Source organism: Podarcis erhardii, assembly GCF_964252035.2.
Source record: "Podarcis erhardii genome assembly, chromosome: 3".
Lineage (NCBI taxonomy): Eukaryota > Metazoa > Chordata > Lepidosauria > Squamata > Lacertidae > Podarcis > Podarcis erhardii.
In genome coordinates, this window is record NC_138507.1 from 120621071 (window position 1) to 120642886 (window position 21816).

The window sequence follows — 21816 nt, forward strand, 5'->3', positions numbered from 1 at the left end:
GGAACCAGGCAGAGGGCCTTCTCGGTAGTGGCGCCTGCCCTGTGGAACGCCCTCCCATCAGATGTCAAAGCGATAAACAACTACCTGACATTTAGAAGACATCTTAAGGCAGCCCTGTTCAGGGAAGTTTTTAATGTGTGATATTTTAGTGTATTTTTGGTTTCTGTGGAAGCTGCCCAGAGTGGCTGGGGAAACCCAGCCAGATGGGCGGGGTATAAATAATAAATTATTATTATTATTATTATTATTATTATTATTATTACAGATGAGAGAAACTAGGAGGCGATGAAGCTGGCCTCAAACCACCCCGTCTCCTGGGTAATATCATGGGCATTCAACACTAGGGGTCTTCAGGCAGACTAGGCCCTAGGGCAGCCTTTGCCAAGCTGTTGCGCTCCAGGCATTTTGGACTACAATTCCCAGCAGCCTCAGCCAGCTGGCCATGGAGGGTACCTGGGTACCTGGTCAGCCACCATAGGGAAAAGATGCCCCCTGGACTGCATTTCTAACCTGAAGCAAATCAGCTGACTCGCCAAGGCAATTTGGGTTCTACAAGGCCCAATACAGTGGTGCCCCGCAAGACGAACGCCTCGCAAGACGGAAAACCCGCTAGACGAAAGGGTTTTCCATTTTGGAGGCGCTTCGCAAAACGAATTTCCCTATGGGCTTGCTTCGCAAGACGAAATGTCTTGCGAGTTCCTGCGGGTTTTTTCCCCCTTTTTCCCCCTTTTCCTAAGCCGCTGAGCCGCTTATCAGCTGATCCGCTGATAAGCCGCTTAACAGCTGATCTGCTAAAAGCCGCTAAACCGCTAATAGCGCTAATCCGCTAAGCTGTCAATGGGCTTGCTTCGCAAGACGAAAAAAACGCTATACGAAGAGCCTCACGGAACGGATTAATTTCGTCTTGCGAGGCACCGCTGTAAATCCTTTGCAGCCAAGCCAGCTAGTTAGTCGGAGCGTTCTGCCTGATACTTTGTCAAAATATAAAGCATCCTTGCCCTGCCTTTCTGCCAAACGAGGTTCCCAGACTGGTTTGCAAGGTCCAAAAATAAGACAGTTCTTGCCCTCAGGTTTGCAATCTATAAAATACATGTGGCAAAAGTGAAATACAGTGGTACCTCTGGTTGTGAATGGGATCCGTTCCGGAGGCCCGTTCACAACATGAAAATAACGCAACCTGCAGCGGCGTGTCTGCGCATGCACGGGTTGCGAGTCGTCATTTTGCGCATCTGCACATGCGCGAGCGGCGAAACCCGGAAGTAACCCTATCTGGTTCGCTGCGGGATGCAACCTGAAAAAACGTTACATGAAGCAAACATAACATGAGGTATGACTGTATACTTGGAGTCAAGTGTGAATTTCATGCTCTTTATTCAGCCCGTAGTAGCAATGAATGAAACTTTCCCCAAAATGTCTAGCTATATATACATTATTTACACAATGGGCCCTGCGTGATTGACTAATTCCGGGAGGCTACTCCTGCAGGCCAATCAGGTCGCTGATTCACTTCCACCTGGAGCTGGATTGGGTGGCTCCTGCGAACCAATCAGACTGCTGAATTCTGGATCCTATTATTCTAGGATTCAGCTCAGTACATAACAAAAAGGAAAGGTGATCGGGAGGGAGGGGGTGGGGGAAGCAGCTTGTTCACCAGTTCAAGGAGGGTGGTGATCCGAGAACGTCTGCATCGTTTGCTGCTTTCCTCTGCCTTTTCCAAAATTTGGCAGATGACACAATTAAGGTAGCAGTGAAACAGAGCTGAAATATTTCTCCAGCAGGGCAAAATTTCTAACGTTCTAGTTGTTGCTGCTGCTGCTTTTCCTCGCACCGCTATTCTCTCCTTCTGGGCTGTGCTTCCATCTTCTCCTGCAGCCCCATTAATCACAACTGTCAGAGAAGGGAAAGGAAACATTCCCACCAAAATGTTTTCAGAATTCTCCCCTCTTTGGGCGCACAGAGAAATTTCTCAACTGCCCTGGAAGAAGCTGCAACCCTCTGTGCAGTCAACCTTCTTGAATCCCACCGATTTAAAATAATAATATATGGCTGGGCTTCCCCAGCCACTCTGGGCGGCTTCCAACCAAATATTAAAATACAGTAATGCATCAAACATTAAAAGCTTCCCTAAACAGGGCTGCCTTCAGATGTCTTCTAAAAGTCTGGTAGTTTTTGTTCTCTTTGACATCTGGTGGGAGGGCGTTCCATAGGGCGGGTGCCACTACCGAGAAGGCCAGAACCTCTCTGCTTCGGAGTACAGAATTCTCTGTTGACATCTAAACCTGCCTTATAGTCAGTCAAGCCGTTTGTCTGGGGGGGGGGAACCAGTGGATCTGCAGAGCATAGAATTGTAGCATTGGAAGGGACCCCAAGGGTCATCTAGTCCAACCCCCTGCAATGCAGGAATCTCAGCTAAAGCATCCCTGACAGAGGGCCAGCCAACCTCTGCTTAAAAACCTCCAGGGAAGGAGAGTCCACCACCTCCCAAGGGAGACCATCCCACTATCCAACAACTCTTACTGTCAGAAAGTTCTTCATATGTTTAGTTGGAATCGCCTTTCTTGCAATTTGAATCCATTGGTTCAGGCCCTCCGCTCCGCAGCAGCAGAAAAATATGTTGTGGGACTATGACTCTTGACATCACTGGTTGCGTTGGTTAGGGTGGATGGGAAAGGACTTATTTGTGCACTGTTAAACTGCGGAACTCCCACAAGACGCAGCAATGGCCACCGACACGGATGGCTTCAAAGGAGGATTGGACAAATTTGTGGAAGATAAGGCTGCCAATCGCTAATAGCTATGATGGCTATAGGGACGCGGGTGGCACTGTGGGTTAAACCACAGAGCCTAGGACTTGCCAATCAGAAGGTCGGCGGTTCAAATCCCCGCAACGGGGTGAGCTCCCATTGCTCAGTCCCTGCTCCTGCCAACCTAGCAGTTTGAAAGCACGTCAAAGTGCAAGTAGATAAATAGGTACTGCTCTGGTGGGAAGGTAAATGGCGTTTCCGTGCGCTGCTCTGGTTCGCCAGAAGCGGCTCAGTTATGCTGGCCACATGACCCGGAAGCTGTACGCCGGCTCCCTCGGCCAATAAAGTGAGATGAGCGCCGCAACCCCAGAGTCGGCCACGACTGGACCTAATGGTCAGGGGTCCCTTTATCTTTTACCTTTAAGGCTGCCAATAGCTAATAGCTATGATGGCTATACAGTGGTACCTTGGTTTACGAACTTCGTCCATTCCAGAAGTCCGTTCTTAAACCAAAGCATTCTTAATGCTTTCCATAGCAGCGGGGGACTTAACTTACAAATGGAAGACACTCAACAAGAAGTGAAACATGGTCTGCTTCCAAGGCAAAGTTCACACACCAAAACACCTACTTTGCAGCATTCTTAATCCAAGTTGTTCATAATCCTTAATCCAAGTTGTTCATAAACTAAGCTGTTCTTAAACCAAGGTACCACTGCAGTTCGCCTCCACTGTTAGATATGACCCTGAATGCCAGTTGCTGGAAAATAAAGGAGAGAAGAGTGCTGTAAAAAAATATCTAGGAGTGCTAGCACCAGGCTGGGGAATGGTTCTCTACCACAGAGCTTTCATTATCCCCATTATCAATAGATCAATATCATCACCATTCAAACTGAAGTTGATTCTATTGGAATTAGGTATGAAGTATGTATCTTTCATTGGACAGCCCGTGAAGTTCAGATCCAAGGCCATCTTTCTTTGATCCGTCTTTTTCCTTTGTTTCCAAATTTTTACATTTGGTTTTTCTTACGAGAGAGGACGCTGGAACAGCCTTCTCGTAATCTGGAGCGATGGAGAACTCTCAATCTGTTTTACGGCATCGTAAAAAGAAATGCCAGTGGGATCATTTAAGGCCCATGCAAGTGAAAATGTTTATCATCGGGAAGGAGCCAAGACGTAAAATTGGATTTTACTTGGTGTGCTCCACGACGGAACATCAATAAAAAGGGAATCCCATAAAACTAATAAGAGATCTTGCTTATTGGGCTGGTCAGCATATAAAAATACTCTCGGCTAAACCTCTTGGGGAGTAAATTACTGTAACTCTGTAATTAGTAGGACAACAGCATAAGACCATGACTAGCCATATAGAAGCAGGTGCAGAACCAGTGACTACTCAAGATGTTATTGGACTCCCAGCAGCCTCAAAAGCCAGAGATGGTGGGGCCGAAATATTGGGAAATAATAGAAAAAGATGGAGATAATTGGAGGTTGCAGAGTATGGGGAAAATAAAAGATAAAGTGCGAGATTGGTTACATTATGCTCAGATTAAAGAAGTTTTTAAGTCGGATAAAAAGATAGGATTCCAGGTGGAAAAATCAAAGTTAGAAACAGAACTGTTAGAACCCAGCTCTAAGATACTTTCAAGAATGTATAACTTGCTGCTAAAATGGAATACACAGGATGAAACGGTTAAAACAGCTATGATAAAATGGGCACAGGACATAGGGCACAATATCATGTTTGCTGACTGGGAAAAGTTATGGACTACAGGTCTGAGATTTACCGCATGTAATGCTCTGAAGGAAAATATTATGAAAATGATATACAGGTGGTACATGACCCCAGTCAAGCTTGCAAAGATATACCATTTGCCTGACAATAAATGTTGGAAGTGTAAAGAAGCTGAAGGAACATTCTTTCACCTCTGGTGGTCTTGTCCTAGAGTGAAGGCTTTCTGGGAAATGATATATAATGAGCTGAAAAAGGTATTTAAGTATACCTTCCTTAAGAAACCAGAGGCCTTCCTTTTGGGCATTCTTGACCAGAGTGTGCAAAAGAAGGACCGAACCTTTTTTATGTATGCCACAACTGCAGCAAGGATACTCATCGCTAAAAGCTGGAAAACTCAAGATTTGCCCACATTGGAAGAATGGCAGATGCAACTGATGGACTATATGAAATTGGCAGAGATGACTGGCAGAATCCGAGACCTGGGAGAAGAAGCAGTGGAGGAGGATTGGAAGAAATTTAAGGACTATTTACAAAAATACTGTAAACTGTATGAATGTTAAGAAAGATGTAAGATCCGGAATAAGATGGCTCCAACAAATTAGTAACAAAGAATATAAATCTAAATGTGACTGAAAGAAAAGACAAATTTTGGATGAACAATATGCTAGAATTAGAGTGAATTAAATTCTAAGATTTGAGATACAATATTGGATAATTACATAATATAAACTGAATTAAGTGAATAATTTGCTAGAAAAATCTATGTGTTTAGAAAGCAGGAACCAGAGATGTGAGGAAGTCCAAAGATGTGAATGAAATGTGGCTAATGAGAAAGATTATGTTGTTATCTATGTTGATCTTTGTTTTATAAAATTAATAAATATTATTTAAAAAAAAAAAAGCCAGAGATGGTGGGATCCTGTTCATCTGGAGAGCCACAGGTTCCCTTCGGTCAGCCCTAAGAAGCAACACAGTTAACCGAACAAACAAGTCAGGATCCATCATAAAATACATTTAAAGCAACAACTTTGGGCTGGATATATTAGCACGCTGCGAAAACACCATGCTACCCGCCCACATATAAAAGTGAAAGCAATACCAAAATTAGAAGTTTAGGGCACAGATTTCTGCCTGTTAGGCAGAGACTCGCCCTTGCATCAAAATAAATCGCCAGGAAGGTGTTTTTTAAAAGCGCTACAACATGGGTAGGCAAACTAAGGCCCGGGGGCCAGATCCAGCCCAATCGCCTTCTGAATCTGGCCCGCGGACGGTCCGGTAATCAGTGTGTTTTTACATGAGTAGAATGTCTCCTTTTATTTAAAATGCATCTCTGGGTTATTTGCGGGGCCTGCCTGGTGTTTTTACATGAGTAAAAAGTGTGCTTTTATTTAAAATGCATCTCTGGGTTATTTGGGAGGCATAGGAATCCGTTCATTTCCCCCCCAAAAAATATAGTTCGGCCCCCTACAAGGTCTGGGGGACAGTGGACTGGCCCCCTGCTGAAAAAGTTTGCTGACCCCTGCGCTACAAGGATCAAGGTGCTAGGATCGCAGAATACCTGAGTGCTGTTTGAGGACAGAGTAAAATAATGAGAGATCGAAGGAGAGGTAGCCACTTGTTTCTCCTTACGGTGACTGGCAAGCCAGGACTGTCACTCATCGCCGGTAAGCTGTGTGTGATAAACACAGACACACACAAATACATCCTTTAACTACAGGGCAGGGCAGCCCAGAGACTGAACGCCAAAGGCCAAAGAGTCATTTGCATCCCTCTCTCTTTCCCGTTTTCCTTTCCCAAACCACAACCATGGTGAGGAGGGAGAATTCTCAGTGGCTCAACAGCAGGGATCCTTGATGGCTGAATGACCTGGGAAATACAAAAGTGAATCAAATTGGGAGGAGAGAAAGAGATGTCATTCCATATACCTGGTGTTATTTGCTCAGCTGGGCACCCTAAACTTCTTCTTGCCACTGCAATACCACTGGTCAATCTATCTTAGCATTGCCTACAAACTAACACTTAGGCTGCATGCAAACAATGTAAGGAAAGCCTGCTGGATCAGGCCAAAAGGGGCCCGTCTAGTCCAGCATCCTGTTTGCACAATGCCCAACCAGGTACCTATTATGGGAAACCTGAAAGCTGGATTCTGGACCAAGCCAGGGTTCGAAATTTGCCGGGCGCATTCTGCACCTGGCTATCGAACACTTGTGACCAAGTGAAGGTGCCAGGGCACCAGGATTGGCCCCTGACATTTCCATCTAGTGATGCATGCTGGGAGATCCTTGGATCTCGACTGCTTTCACACACTAGCAAACACATTCTGTAGAATTATATCCGTGGTATTTTAACTGCACACTCGGAATGAATTTCAAGAACCAAGAAGTTGTTATTGAAAAGAGCTGCCTTGCCCCAAAACGTTCAGTTTTGGCGACCGTAACCCTGGTTGAAGGAGTCATTTGGCGCCTAGTTTATATATCTGAGTTTCTAAGACTGCCAAGAGCGTCGCTCTCCCCTCCTGTGGTTTCCAGCAGCTGGGATTCAGAAGCACTGCTGCCTTGAACCATGGGCGCAGAGCAAAGCCATAGCTGATCAGCGAAAAAAATCTATAGACCAGCTCAATGGCTACACAGTTATCCCCCCTCCCAACCCCAATTCCAAGAGGATGTTGGAGGGTGTCCAGATCCAAGGCCGTTCCAAACATGCCCTTGAAATGCCTCTCTTTTTTGCTTTCTCCATTAGGTAAAGGTAAAGGGGACCCCTGACCATTAGGTCCAGTCGTGGCCGACTCTGGGGTTGCAGCGCTCATCTCGCTTTACTGGCCGAGGGAGCTGGCGTACAGCTTCTGGGTCATGTGGCCAGCATGACTAAGCCGCTTCTGGCGAACCAGAGCAGCAGCGCACAGAAATGCCGTTTACCTTCCTGCCGGAGTGGTACCTATTTATCTACTTGCACTTTGAGATGCTTTCAAACTGCTAGGTTGGCAGGAGCAGGGACCGAGCTCACCCCGTCGCGGGGATTCGAACCACTGACTTTTTGATCGGCAAGTCCTAGGCTCTGTGGTTTAACCCACAGCACCACCCGCGTCCCTTCGCTTTCTCCACTATCTAACTACAAATGATAGGTGAAGGGTGAAGGGGAAATGCATGATTTCTGCAGCAATGAGGTATATCCATGGGTGGCTGCATTCTTCCTCTCCCCAGGGATAAATAGATCTGCAAAAGTTTCTCAATATATCCTCCAGGTGACCACAGGTTGGTCCCTTTCAATTTACCTGGGGCTGCAGTGGCTCAGCCTAGCTTCATCCAAGCAGTAAAGGCTATGCGTTATATCTCTGTTGCTCCAAGAGTGGGGTGTTTGGCAGGAGTTACTGTATATATTGCTCATTATTAGTTTTAATTTTATATATATTGTAATTTTAATAGCAAGCTCTTAGGTAAGCCACCCCAGGGAATATTTATTGATGGGCAGCTCTATAGATCAAAATTCGAATAAATAAATAATGCCTTTGCCAGAGTCTCTGGAGAGCTTCTGTTTAAGAGTAGAGATGGCAGCGAACCATCTGGGCTGAATCCCTCTGGGCTCCATGTAAGGCCGTTTCATACATCTCCTGGCACCACACGTGAATTAAGTTTAGCTGTCCCACTGGCTGTCCACTTCCAAGGAAGCATAAGAAATCATTCTGCGTGGTTTATGTTTGCAGCAAGAGAAAACAGGATTATTTTTCTTCGCTGCAGCCAGGCCTTGCAGGAAGCTGAACCACGAAATTTATAGAAGGACGATCAAACAACATCTCTCAACCCTGCAAAGCTCATGGAGTGGCTAGAATAGGACTTGCTAACCTGGTCCCTTCTTGGGATATAGCTCAGTCGGTAGAACAATTTCAGGGTTGTGAGTTCGAGTCTCACCTTGGACAAAAGATTGCTGCATTGCAGGGGGGTTGTACTTGATGACCCTCATGGACCCTTCCAACTCTGGTTCTATGTTTTGGACCTCAACTCCCATCAGCCTCAGCTAGCATAGTCAGCAAGCACCATATCTGTTTATCCTGGGTTAGGGTATCAGCCCAGATGGTTCGGTGCCATCACTGAATTCCAGCTCCAACGGCCTTCTGGCAGTTCCCTTGCTGTGAAAAGCAAACTACAGGGGACCAGGCAGAGGGCCTTCTCAGTGGCAGCGCCCGCCCTGTGGAACGCCCTCCCAGCAGATGTCAAAGAGAAAAACAACCACATTTAGAAGACATCTGAAGGCAGCCCTGTTCAGGGAAGTTTTTAATGTGTGACATTTTGATGTATTTTTAATCTTTGTTGGAAGCCGCCCAGAGTGGCCGGATTTCCCCCTAAATTGATTTTAGAACTTTGAATTTATTGTTATTCACGCTTTTATACTGTATTTTATGCTGTTTTTTGTTTTATCACAATTAAGTCTTTTATATTTGTTGTTAGCCGCCCTGAGCCCGGTTTTCTGAGCCGGGAGGGGTGGGGTATAAATTATTTTTTTTTAAAAAAAAAGGCAGCAAGAGGAATCATTTCAGGACTATATTACAGACAAAACGGGGTTGAAATGGCAGTGGAGCTGATAACAGGGTGAAGTTTCCAGAGAAGCGAAGGAAAACAGAAGGAACTATGGGGGGTGCCGAGGGGAACAGGTAGGCAGGCGTCCAGAGACAAGGCAAGAGGAAGCACATTCGACCGAGATCAACCCCATCCCGAGACAAAAATAAATAATTCCGGGAACAGGAATGTTTGCGTTTGTACAAGGCTCCGGCAGCCCTGGGCAGACGAGAGGCAAGGGTGTGTTTGTATTAACTTTGGCCTGGTTTTTCCGTCCCAGTGTACTCTCCCGGCTCTATTCGTTAGAGATATTCTACAAAATAATTTCTCAGCCTTTCCACAGCCAGGAGGGCACGAGGGGCTCCTTCGTTAGTTATCTCAATAAACCAAACTTTTCGACTGTTCAGCATCTCTGAACCTGTGGCTGTAGGCGTGTGATACACTCAGCCATTAAGCCATCTAGGTTGGTGGTCATCACTAAGTATCAAATGTGGTGACAGTAATAATAATACAACAAAACAACAACACCACCATTGTGGCAGCACGGGGTTGCTGTTCTGTGATTGGACTTACGCTACTTGTTGAGCGGTTCATTTATCCAGTAGGTATAACGTTTACTGCACATGTAACTTGTTAAGATAGAGTTCACATTTATCCACTGCATGTTTACAGTATCTCCAGGCTTTGTCTTGCACATGGCACCTTAATATGTTTGCCGTTTGAATGGTTACAAGTCTATCTGTATTCTAGCTATTATTCTAGTAAATTTGGTTTTATACTTATAAGCCAGTTTGTGATGGTGTTGTTTTGTTGTAGTGGTCATCACTAACTCCTGTGGGAATGAGTTTCACAATCTAACAATCCCATATTCCTGATCCATGTATAGTCTGGCTTGCCTGTGGCAGCGTTCGCACATAATCTTAAACCATAGTTCAACATTGCCAGGAAAAGCTGCAGTGAGCCTCGGGTTTGTATAGAGCCTCGCCCTTCTTTCCAGGAGGCCAGCATTAGGGATTTGGAATAAGGTTACCAGATTTTTTTCAATGAATCCGGGGACATTTTTCAACTTCAATGGATTTTGTATGGGGACTGATGTGTAAATACGGGAAACGGGGACGTCTGGTAACCTTAAGGCCTTTGCTTCCTTTCCAACAGTCTGACGTGGCATCAAAACCTTGTCAAAACCGGGTAGCCTTAACTATTGTCAGGGGAAATTACTCAACTTCAAACCAGAGTTTAAAAAGCTGGTTTTGTTTTCAGTAAACTTTTTTTTTTTAAATGAATATTTATTAAAATTTTCAATAATAAACATAGACACAAAAAAAGAAAAAGAAAAAATAACAAAAAGTACAAAAAACTTTAAAAAAAGACAGTTAAAAACAGATAAAATTTCCGTTACTTATTTTCATATAACTTCTTTCTCAGACCTCCTCACTCCTCCCCTTCTTGTATTCCCATTCAAGTTATTAATCCCGCAAATCCTTATTACTTATTTCTCAACCTTCACTTAATAATTTTTACATACTGTTGTTTTACCTTTCCTCTTTCTTCTATTAAATTGCTTTTGCATACCTTATTTTCATTTCATTTTGACCATTCTAAAAACCAATTTTAACTTATCTAATCTTAAACATCTTATACATCATTTCTTATTCTTTAACATATTTCTTAAAGTCGATCAATTTTTCCCTTCCACGGCTTTCCCAGCTTCCATACAAATTGTTTTCAGTAAACTTAAAGGTCAGCCATAGCTTAGGGCTGAGATGCCATAGTTAACCTCCAATTTGCAGTGGTGGAGGAGAGGGGGAAGGAAGACTATACATGTTTCCTGCAGCACATCCTTGCAAGGCTAAACTGTGGCTTGATATTATGAGGAAACCAAGGCACAGTGTGTTGCTGGGATTTGAGACTGCATTATTCAGCATGCAGTATCCACTGCTTCCTCCACAGGTTCTCATCACTTCTGAGCGAAGCTTGCAGGTAATCGGATGAGGTGCCCAGCAGGCTACTAATTGACTGGCGGATTTCTCTGTTTCCCTTCCAATCTTCCAAACAGTTCAGCAAACACAAGCCAAGCATTCCATTTCTTTCAATACAGTTATACCTCGGGTTGAAGCAGCTTCGGGTTGAGCATTTTCGGGTTGCGCTCCGTGGCAACAGAACACATGACTTCTGGGTTTCACCACTCACACATGTGCAGACACTCAAAATGAGTGCATGCGCAGAAGCAGCAAATCACGACACGCGCAGACGAGGGTTGTGTTTGCTTCAGGATGCGAACGGGGCTCCGGAACAGATCCCGTTCACATCCAGAGGTACCACTGTATTTAAACAAATAAAGCATGACTAAACATCAGGAATAACTTTCTAAGAGCTGTTGGATGGCCGTCTGTCATGGATGCTTTAGCCGAGATTCCTGCATTGCAGGCGGGTTGGACTAGATGACCCTCGGAGCCCTTCCAACTCTACAGTTCTATGATGCTATAATAACGCAGTCATGCCAACCTAGCAGTTCGAAAGCACGTCAAAGTGCAAGTAGATAAATAGGTACCACTCCGGCAGGAAGGGAAAACAGTGTTTCTGTGCGCTGCTCTGGTTCGCCAGAAGTGGCTCAGTCCTGCTGGCCACATGACTCGGAAGCTGTACGCCGGCTCCCTCAGCCAATAAAGCGAGATGAGCGCTGCAACCCCAGAGTCGTCCGCGACTGGACCTAACGGCCAGGGGTCCCTTTACCTTTTTGATAACACAGAGTAGCATTAAAAATGCAAGAAAATATACCCACAGCGACGTCTTTGCTGAAACAAGCAGGTTTTATTCAAATGTGTCTCAAGAAAAAGACTGGAGGGGGTGGGCTGAGGAAAACTTGATTCAGAAGTTTAGTTCCTTCCTCTTGGGTGAGGAAGGAATAAGGGACATTGGCATTCCACCTAAAAACACACCCACCTGGGAGCTATCTCCCTGTACCATGCTTTCCTTGAGCACCCCTATACACTTGGACACCTGTAGGAAGGGCCGGTCCACCCATGAGGCAAGGAGAGGCGACCGCTTCAGGCGGCAGGATCTGCAGAGTAGCAGATCTGACCTCCAAGGAATGGATCACCCGCAGCCACACAGTCCTTGGAGGCTGGATCTGCTGCCTCCTTGGCAGTCCCTCTAGGCCTCCTCCCTAGCACCCTCTTGGTGAACAGGAGACACCGTCCATTGGTCTCCTTCCAGCTCAACTCTACTAACTCCAAAAACCCAAGACCACGTGGAGGAGGCTCCTCCCCATGCCGGGACCGTCCAGTCCAAAAGCCAAGGCCATCCTGATGGGGACACAGAGCAGTAGGGGTGTGTCTGGTGCCCGCCAGGTGTTCTGCACTACAACTCCCATCAGCCATGACAGCCATTAGTCAAGGGCAGGCCTCCTCAAACTTGGCTTTCCAGATGTTTCGAGAGTACAATTCCCATCATCCCTGGCCACTGGTCCTGCTAGCTAGGGATCATGGGAGTTGTAGGCCAAAAACATCTGGAGGGCCGAGGTTGAGGAAGCCTGGTCAAGGGTAATGGGAGTTGTGCTCCAACATCTGGAAAGCTCCAGGTTGAGGAAGGCTGATCTGAATAATCCCAGAGCAGTTATAAGGAGGAAAATCAGATAAGCCCATGGATGATGATTCTTTATTAGATTTGTATAACGCCCCCCACCCAGTGTGATTCATGACATAAAAACACAAAACGACAACTCACACAATATATAATAAAAACAAACCAAAGACATCCCCTCCCACAAACACATTTACAGTGGTACCTCGGGTTAAGTACTTAATTCGTTCCGGAGGTCCATTCTTAACCTGAAACTGTTCTTAACCTGAAGCACCACTTTAGCTAATGGGGCCTCCCGCTGCTGCTGCTGCTGCGCCGCCGGAGCACGATTTCTGTTCTCAGCCTGAAGCAAAGTTCTTAACCTGAGGTACTCGTTCTGGGTTAGCGGAGTCTGTAACCTGAAGCGTCTGTAACCCGAGGTACCAATGTAAAAGGACACTTCCAAGTTCCTTTCCGAAGCACCAAGAAATTGATGATCAACAAGGCATGCAGGGTGTGACACCTGAAAGAGAGATGGGACCAACAAAGCCATGCCTCCCATCAATGAAAGGAGAAACGTGTGTGTGTCAGCCACTGCTATGGTCACTTCCATAGAAGCTCTTTTCCCCTCTCCAGAACAGAAGGGAGGGTGAGTGTGGGCATATTTAAGGGGATATTTTCAGTGTTGGAGATGGTGATGAACTGTGTAGGATGAGGACATTTGTCATGAAATGTGAGTTTCTGAAGGGTGAGACCTTTTGTAGATGTCATAGGAGATACTGATACAGGTGTTCATAAGTGCCACCTTGGTGATCCCTAGCTTATGCCATAATAAAGCTTGTGAGCATTTAAGGCGCAAAAAAACCCCCAAACAAACAAACATGGCATGCAGACTATTCCCCCCCCTTTCCAAATATCACACTCACAGACCCACATAATAATTCCTCCACCCCTCCCAGTAGAAAGAAACCCAAGTCTCACAGCAGCATTCATATCCTACTTTCCCCCAAATCTCCCATTGAAAAAAAAAAAACAGGAAGGAAGGCAGAATCAAAGCGTATGTTTTAAAGTCAAGAAAACATGGGGTTTCTCTCCCGGAAACTAAAAACACCATCCCAGAGTAGCACGTAGCACATTTCCGAGACTTAATATTCAGAATCTGCGATCCTAAAATGTCAACAGGGAAGGGTTGTAACTTTGTAAATAAGGCAAATGCTTTGCACATAAAAAAACACACCTCTGGTTTGACACTTTTTGGAAAGAGGTTTTTTTCAGAGAGCAAGGCAGGGAGCAGAGATATTTAAGGAGGCGGAGGGCTGTCGCTCTGTTGCTAAAAGTATAGGGCCGGACTGAATAACAATCTGACACAGTGACTCCCCTCTGAGGCTACTTCTGAGTAAGCAGGTCTGCAAAATGCCCAGTTCCTTTTGCCATGCTTCACGGATCCATTCTGATCCACTGCACACCACCCAAAACAAAGAGCTTGCGTTGCTATGATCATTATAGGATTCCCGTCTTTTTGGGACACAGCCACAGGGCAGAAAGGCGTGTGCACCTCTCAGAATGAGGTACACTCACAGTGAGCACATGGGGCTGGCTGCCAAGAAGCCACAGGGCGAGCGCATGGACCCTTTTCAACAGACGTGGGGAAGAAGGGCCCCACTTGCCACATGGGAGGGTGGGGAGCAGTCTAATGTATAATCAGGACCACCAGATCCTCGCTGACTGCTTGGACCTGGCTGCCTGCTCCCATTCCGGAGAGCACATGGACAGAGCATATGCTCAGAATTCCCTATCCAAGACTGGAAGTCCACTCTCTGCCTGTTTCCTGAGCGGATCCTGCAACGAGGAGGCTGGCAGGAGTGCCACCTTGGCCCCTTGACCGTGGGTGGCAGTGGGTGCCATGCAGCCCTGGCGCCTAAATTTGTGGGTGCCCAAATTTATGGGGAATTTTGTGGGTGCTGGGGCACCCAGGGCCCCAGCATGTATGGGAGCTGGTTATTGCAGGCCCCCCCCCGCCCCGGATCTGTACCCTCGACGCCTTGGCATGCATTGCAAGTCATTATATCCCCCGGGTTCCTTCTTCCCCCAAGGCGCCGGGTACGTGAAACCGTTCCGGGGCTGCGGAAGGGAGAGGAACCGGGCGGGGGCTGATCCTGCACCGGGGAGAAATGCATGCAAGCCAAAACGAAAGCAGGGTGGGGGGAAAACCCCTTCCTCTGCAAGAGCAAAGGAGGAGCTGTCCTGTGCAAAGTCAGTGGCACCCCACCCGGCGCACCCCGGGGTCGCCCTCCAGAAATCTCTGCAGCGCAGCGCTTACCTCGTAGCTGCAAGGAGCACGGCGGGAGGCCAGCAAGTTCGCGCACAGCTGCCGGGAGGAAAGGGCTTCCAAGGGAAGGAAGGAGGCAGGCTGAGCCCGGGCGCCGCTGCTTGCCTGCCTGCCTGCCTGCCTGCCTGCCTGCTTGCAACCGTCCCGAGTCTGCAGCCCAGCGGCCAATGCTCGGCGCGCCGTGGGAAGCGGAGCTTTTAAAACGGGAAAGGAAAGGGGGGCCGGCGCGCCGCCTGGTGGAGATGGGAGGGAGCTCATAAATCCTAGAATTGGAACGGGGTACCCCAAAGCTCATCTAGTCCAACCCCCTGCAATGCAGGCATCTCAGCTAAAGCATCATGACAGATGGCCATCCAAGCGCTGCTTAAAAAGCTCCAAGGAAGGAGAGCCCCTCACCTCCCAAGGGAGACCGTTCCACTGTCTAGCACAGGCTTCCTCAACCTCAGCCCTCCAGATGTTTGGAGACTACGCCTTAATGAGTCGTCGCCTGTACATGCAGTTCCTCTGATCTTTGAAGTAAAGAAACGTCTACATAGAGAGATCCGTTAACACCATGGAGTCCTGGGTCCAGTTCTGGGCACCACAGCTCAAGAAGGACACTGACAAACTGGAACGTGTCCAGAGGAGGGCAACCCAAATGGTCAAAGGCCTGGAAACGATGCCTTATGAGGAACGGCTAAGGGAGCTGGGCATGTTTAGCCTGGAGAAGAGGAGGTTAAGGGGTGATATGAGAGCCATGTTCAAATATATAAAAGGATGTCACATAGAGGAGGGAGAAAGGTTGTTTTCTGCTGCTCCAGAGAAGCGGACACGGAGCAATGGTTCCAAACTACAAGAAACAAGATTCCACTTAAACATTAGGAAGAACTTCCTGGCAGTAAGAGCTGTTCGACAGTGGAATTTGCTGCCAAGGAGTGTGGTGGAGTCTCCTTCTTTGGAGGTCTTTAAGCAGAGGCTTGACAAGCATATGTCAGGAGTGCTCTGATGGTGTTTCCTGCTTGGCAGGGGGTTGGACTCGATGGCCCTTGTGGTCTCTTCCAACTCTATGATTCTATGATCACCATGCTAGCTAACGCTGGAGTTGGACCCTGATGGCAAACAGGAAAGCATCAGGATTTGCAAGGCCCTAGAGCAGTGGTTCTCAACCTGTGGGTCCCCAGATGTTGTTGGACTACAACTCCCATCATCCCTGACCACTGGTCCTGCTAGCTAGGGATCATGGGAGTTGTAAGCCAAAAACATCTGGAGGGCTGAAGTTGAGGAAGCCTGGTCCAGCAGTTCTTCCTATCAGAAGGTTCTCCCTGATGTTGAGTTGGAATTTCCTTTTTTACAATTTGAAGTCATTGGTTCGAGTCCTACAGTCTGGAGCAGGAAAAAACGAGCTTATTCCCTCTTCCATGGGACAGCCCTTGAGATAATTTGAAGATGACTCTCATGTCTCCACACAGACTCCCCAGGTGTGCAGCCTGGGAGTCATTCTGGACTCACAGCTGTCCATGGAGGTGCAGGTCATTTCTGTGTTCAAGGCACCTGTATACCAACTCCATCTGGTACGCAGGATGAGACCCTACCTGCCCGCGGACTGTCTTGCCAGAGTGGTGCATGCTCTGGTTATCTCCCACTGGGATTACTGCCATGTGCTCTACATGGGGCTCCCTTTGAAGGTGACCCAGAAACTGCAACTAATCCAGAATGCGGCAGCTAGACTGGTGACTGGGAGTGGGCGCTGGGACCACATAACACCGGTCTTGAAAGACCTACACTGGCTCCCAGTACATTTCTGAGCACAATTGAAAGTGTTGGTGTTGACCTTTAAAGCCCTAAACGGCCTCGGTCCAGTATATCTGAAGGAGCGTCTCCACCTCCATTGTTCTACCCGGACGCCGAGGTCCAGCACAGAGGGCTTCAAATAATAGATTTGTGGAGTTGGGTCATCTAGTCCAACTGCCTGTGATCAGCGTTCAAAATTCAAACGGCACCCCGAAACTGATTAAGTCTGCAACTAGAGGTACCACTGTAAGAGCCTCTCTCTGCAGGGGCATAGGAAGGGGGTGTCGACATGGAGAGGTCCAGGAGGCCAGCTGGCAAGTCTCAGCTGTGCCATCTTCATTCATCAACCCGTACTCCGAAGTAAATCAGTGACTCAGACTACAAAAGCCAGGGCACGCTATAAGCAGAGTGTACTGCACACACAGAATAGGCGTGAGGCTTGTGAAGTCATACTTTAACTACAGATTTATTAAACATAAATCAGAACAAAGAAACATGTCGTCTCTCTCTCTCTCGTGTCGTCTCGGAGAGAACAGCAAAAGCAAAAGCTATACACAAACGGAAGTTCCCAGCAAGCTGTGCTGGAATGTAAACAGACATGTGACATACAGCAATCTAATGCCTGTTCCTTAAGGTGGAATGGAAATGTCGGGGGGGGGTGCGGACCACCCTGAGTGTCATCCCGAAGGGGGTTGACATTCGGCATGGGGCCCCCCACTCACGACTCCCCCAAGCCCAGCGAGGGGCAAAGCGGCAAGTGGCGAAGCAGTTGCTACAACTCTCCCCCTTCCCCTGGTTTGCTGTAGGCTTGGGAGACACAGGGGGCCCCAAATGTCACCGCCCTTCAGCCTGAAGGGGGGGTAACATTTGCCACCCCCCGGTGCTGAGATCGGCCCCTGGGGAGGATTGCGCAACCGCGCTGATTGTCCCCATGGGCAGATCACCCTGCCGCCGGGTGCCAGAGCAACCAGCTACGCCACTGACTCTCTGCTTGTGTTGGAGCTGGGGGGAAATGACAGACTCCACACTGCTGCAAAGTGCCCTGCATATTATTTTTGTTTCACCGCACGGTGAGAGGGGTGCTAGAATCAGAATCGCGCAGGACGTAACCCGACAATTGCTCAAAACGTTTCAATCCAGGATCTCAGTCTGCATTCTGGGTAAGGACCCAGGCTAGACCCTTCACCCTTGCCCTCAAAATGTGCTGTAAAAGCATATGCCCCCGGCACGCCAGCCTCTTTCAGATTAAAAAAAACACTATTATTTTAGGAAGATCAATTGCTTCCTCGTATAAACATGAAGCTGTTTGTGTGCCTCTTGATCGGCGGTGGGTGAGCAGGAGAGTCATGGAGAAAACCCGATAGGGAAGGCGATGCGTCACGGCCCGTCTGTCGGGGTAATCTGCTAATATGAGACACAAAGTCCTTCGCAAGCCTTACGCAGATGAAAGGAAAGATATCAGTGCTGGGGGAGAGAGAAAGCAAAGCAGCAGCAGAGGTGGCAAAGCTCATGCACAGTATGAATAGGGAACGCAGCCCCCCGCGAGGGAGAGCCTTTTGTTAGCTAATTGGACCTGAGTCTGCTCAGACTGAAGACTAAAGCAGGTGTGATGGCATATAGATTTCCTTTCCGCCGGCTCAGGTGGCCTCGCTGTGAGGTGCGGATAGTGGCGTCATTGTGGCAGGGAGTGGGGGCGAACAGGAAGATCTCCTGCACAGGCCCTGCGTCATGGAATGGAAGCTGTATATCTGCAAATCGTATGCTGAACCCGGAGGCGGATTGGGCTGATTGAGACTGATAGGGAGGGAGGCAAGGAGGCAAAGACTTGGTATACATTTCTGGCCTCAGTCCAATATACCTGAAGGAGCGTCTCCACCCCCATCATCCAGACTGGACACTGAGGTTCAGCGCCAAGGGCCAGTGGCGTAGCGTGGGGGGTGCAGGGGGGCCGGCTGCACCGGGCGCAACATCTGGGGGGGGGCGCTCGCACTCGCAGCTCTCTGCTCCTACCTGGCTCACTCACTCTCTCTCACTGCTGTGTGAATCCGATCCGATCCGCCAGGTCGCCGCCCACTGTGGAGGGGGGGTGCCAGGTGTGCGGGTTAGGGGGCGCAAATTACTTGCCTTGCCCCGGGTGCTGACAACCCACGCTACGCCACTGCCGAGGGCCTTCTGGTGGTTCCCTCCCTGGGAGGAGCCAAGTTACAGGGAACCAGGGAGAGGACCTTCTCGGTGGTGGCACCCACCCTGTGGAACGCCCTCCCACCAGATGTCAAATAGAAGAACAGCTACCGGACTTTTAGAAGACATCTGAAGGCAGCCCTGTTTAGGGAAGCTTTTAATGTTTAATGGGATGCGGGTGGCGCTGTGGGTTAAACCACAGAGCCTAGGACTTGCCGATCAGAAGGTTGGCAGTTCGATTCCCTGTGACGGGGTGAGCTCCCGTTGCTCGGTCCCTGCTCCTGCCAACCTAGCAGTTCAAAAGCACGTCAAAGTGCAAGTAGATAAATAGGTACCACTCTGGTGCGAAGGTAAACGGCATTTCCGTGTGCTGCTCTGGTTCGCCAGTCATGCTGGCCACGTGACCCGGAAGCTATACGCCGGCTCCCTCGGCCAATAAAGCGAGATGAGCGCCGCAACCCCAGAGCAGCGCACGGAAACGCCGTTTACCTTCCCGCCGGAGCGGTACCTATTTAACTACTTGCACTTTGACGTGCTTTCGAACTGCTAGGTTGGCAGCAGCAGCTCTCCAGAAATTCAGGCAAGGGATATTCTTAGCCTTACCCGGAGATGCCAGGATTTGAACCTGGGACCTTCTGCATGCACAGGAGATGCCGTTCTGCTGAGCTGTGGGAGATTTCCGGGATTTCTTTCCCTTTTGAACCAAAGAGGCTTCTCAGTCCTTCCGCCCGGCACTGCTGCCTGATCCCCAGCTCCCCAGCTCCCTCGTTAAAAAATATTAACAGCACTGCAGTGGGACGCAGCCATAAGCCATTTTTACGGGCGTTTTCTGCAGGCTGCATTGCTTTCCCCTTAACAGGCAATTAACCCGGTTTTAAAGAGTTGGTGTCCCTGTCAGGAAGGAATCCCGCTCAGGCTGCTCCTCATCCCCTCTAGGCTGCAGCACCTATGGTGGCGGGATGGTGAAGGGTCTTTTCAGATGTAGGTAGTCTTGGCGGCGAGACTGCAATCTTTGCGGTCTCGGGTGGCGGTATCAGGCCTTGGGCAGAATCCTTTAGTCCATCTTCCTCTTTGCGGTGGCGATACCAGGGTTCCCCGTCAAAGGGGTTTCTGAAGGGAGGTTTTGACCGTACGCCGAGAGGTCGTCATTGCTCTCCCCTGCGGTGGTGGCATAACGGGGGTGGCTATCTCTGCTTGAACATATGTTCTCCAGAGCCGGCCCATCCCCCCCCCCACTGGATAACCCTGATGCTCCCTAGGTCCCCGGCTGGGGACTGGGGAGGGATAACGCCCAATGGCTGAGCCAAGGTCTACCCACATTTGAAATTTAATAAAGTTGTGGCCAATTTAATCCCATAGCACGTTGTCTTGAGTTGTTATTCCACATGACGGGGGGGGGGACCGCGCAGGATCGGGGGACTCCGCCTGTCCACGCAAAGGAATCCAGCTTAGGCTGCTTCCCATCCCCTCTAGGCTCTAGCACCTATGGTTGCGGGGAGCATCATTCAGGCATCTCAGCGCTCCATCCATCACTCGCATCGCAAGCCGAAAGACCAGCCGTGCCGAACGGAGGTGGAAGCAAAGGCCATAAACTCAGAACTCACAATTCGCCAGCAAAGAGCAACACGCCGGGTTTTATTCCTAGCAAAACACCAGTTGAAACGCATCATTACAAAAGCATCACTTTTGGGTAGCAAGTCCTCCCCATAATTAGAGTCTAAGTAGCTCTAAGTCTCGCAACCTCCACCTCCACCCTTCATCAACCTGGTGCCTTCCAGATTGGACTACAACTCCCATCAGCCCCAGCTTCATACAGTTGTGCTTTAGCCAGGCCTCACTTGGAGTCCTGTGTCCAGTTCTGGGCGCCACAATTCAGGAAGGATATTGACAAGCTGGAAGGTGTGCAGAGGAGGGCAACCAAGATGATCAAAGGTCTGGAAGCCAAGCCTTATGAGGAACGGTTGAAGGAGTATGTTTAGCCTGGAAAAGAGGAGACTGAGAGGATATATGAGAGTCATCTTCAAATATCTCAAGGGCTGTCACATGGAAGAGGGTGCAAGCTTGTTTTCTCCTGCTCTGGAGGGTAGAACTCGAAGCCATGTCTTCAAGTTGCAAGAAGGAGATTCCGACTCAACATCAGGAAAAACTTTCTGACAGCAAGAGCTGTTCAATAGTGGAACAGACTCTCTTGGGAGATGGTGTTCTCTCATTCCTTGGAGGTTTCTAGTCAGAGGTTGGGCGGCTATCTGCCAGGGATTTCATGTTGTTTAGTCGTTTAGTCATGTCCGACTCTTCATGACCCCCTGGACCAGAGCACGCCAGGCACTCCTGTCTTCCACTGCCTCCCGCAGTTTGGTCAGACTCATGTTCATAGCTTCGAGAACACTGTCCCACCATCTCATCCTCTGTTGTCCCCTTCTCCTTGTGCCCTCCATCTTTCCCAACATCAGGGTCTTTTCCAGAGAGTCTTCTCTTCTCATGAGGTGGCCAAAGTCTTGGAGCCTCAGCTTCAGGATTTGTCCTTCCAGTGAGCACTCAGGGCTGATTTCCTTCAGAATGGAGAGGTTTGATCTTCTTGCAGTCCATGGGACTCTCAAGAGTCTCCTCCAGCACCATCATTCAAAGGCATCAATTCTCCGGTGATTAGCCTTCTTTATGGTTCAGCTCTCGCTTCCATACATCACTACTGGGAAAACCAGAGCTTTAACTATATGGATTATTTTCCCCTCATTCCTGCATTGCAGTGGGTTGGACTGGATGACCCCCGGGGTCCCTTCCAACTCTCCAATTCTATGATTTGAAGGTAAGAGAGCCTGGTGTGCAATCAGAGAAAAGTGGCAAGTAACCGTATCCCGCCAGATAAACAACCATTGAGATTTAATTCAAAATCCAACAGGAAGAGAGGGGAGGGAGACAGCAAAGCACACCAGCCAGGACAGAGCGCAGCGA

The 21816-nt window shown here is 48.5% G+C and overlaps 1 protein-coding gene across 1 annotated transcript in view; it reads right to left on the reverse strand.

Annotated features, from left to right (window-relative positions):
* EXTL3 (exostosin like glycosyltransferase 3) overlaps positions 1 to 15037 on the reverse strand; it is a 177845-nt gene extending 162808 nt beyond the window's left edge. Inside the window, exon 1 of the mRNA XM_081854616.1 lies at positions 14908 to 15037. The gene's annotated coding sequence lies outside the window, so the exon portion shown is untranslated. The remainder of the gene's footprint in view (positions 1 to 14907) is intronic.
* Between the last annotated feature and the right edge of the window lie 6779 nt (positions 15038 to 21816).